This window comes from Fragaria vesca, linkage group LG5 (assembly GCF_000184155.1).
Source record: "Fragaria vesca subsp. vesca linkage group LG5, FraVesHawaii_1.0, whole genome shotgun sequence".
Lineage (NCBI taxonomy): Eukaryota > Viridiplantae > Streptophyta > Magnoliopsida > Rosales > Rosaceae > Fragaria > Fragaria vesca.
The window spans coordinates 2085592-2086610 of record NC_020495.1 but is presented as its reverse complement, the minus strand read 5'-3'; the positions used below and the strand labels follow the sequence as shown (position 1 = coordinate 2086610).

Sequence of the window (1019 nt, the reverse complement as noted above, 5' to 3'; positions counted from 1 at the left end):
CTAATCAGGTAATGAGGTAGTATATGTTTGTGTTTTCCTTTGTGTGTTCCCTTGTACCTAAAGGATTTTACAATTTCAATTTACATGTCTCACTTCAGATACCATATGATTCAACTTCATTTAACTCACTGAATGTTTTGAGGAGTACAAGTAAAACTGATCAAATAGTATGCTAGTTTGTTTTCTGTTTTGGAGTCTAATTGATACTAAATGTCATGTAACTGATTTTATAAGATGCAATGTTTACTTATTTATTGCAGGGATTTGATTCTATGGCATTCTATCAACCAAATTCTACTTTTACTAGCATGCTTTCGGGTCAGGTATTGGGTGATCTCATATACTCAATTATACTTGCTTCTTCTCTTAGAGTTTAAATTAAAAGTTCCAATCATATATTATGATCACAGCATACATCCGGAAGCACATCTGCCCCAAACCATCAAGTTGGATTATATCCTCAACCAAGCCAGGTTTGCATAATTTGTTTAACCTTTTTCTACCACATTTCGTTTTATAGTTTATTAATCTTTGACTAATGTATAATGTAGGGTTTACATTCAATGACTAAGCAACAACAACAGGGTTCAAGAGATATGCCATATTATTTGCAGCAACAGAGTTCAACAGATATGCCATATTATTTGCAGCAGCAAGGTTCAAGAGATATGCCATAAGGCTCAATATATTGTGTCCAGATATACTCTGTGTAATGATTAGAGATTTGAAGCTTATTTCATGGCAACCTTCTACATTTTCTTCTAGTTTGTTTGTTCATTAAGCCGGCCTACTGTTACTTCAGCTACTTTAAAGTTTTTGGCTCAAATTCGATGAGTTACTCAAGAATGCATGGTTTAGATCCCCTTTAGACGTAAAAACGATTTGAATTGTTCTTTACTGAACTGAGCATTTTAAGAATCGAATCAGGAACATTTTGTGAAGGAGTTGGAAGCACATATTGTCTATGCTTTTAAAACACAAATGAACTGGTGAAACTTGTGAAGGAGTTGGAAGCATAA

At 33.8% G+C, this 1019-nt stretch overlaps 1 protein-coding gene across 1 annotated transcript in view; it reads right to left on the bottom strand.

Moving 5' to 3' along the window:
• The window catches only part of LOC101299967 (protein SUPPRESSOR OF npr1-1, CONSTITUTIVE 1-like), a 4994-nt gene that overhangs the window by 1872 nt on the left and 2103 nt on the right, over window positions 1–1019 (bottom strand). The window lies entirely within an intron of this gene.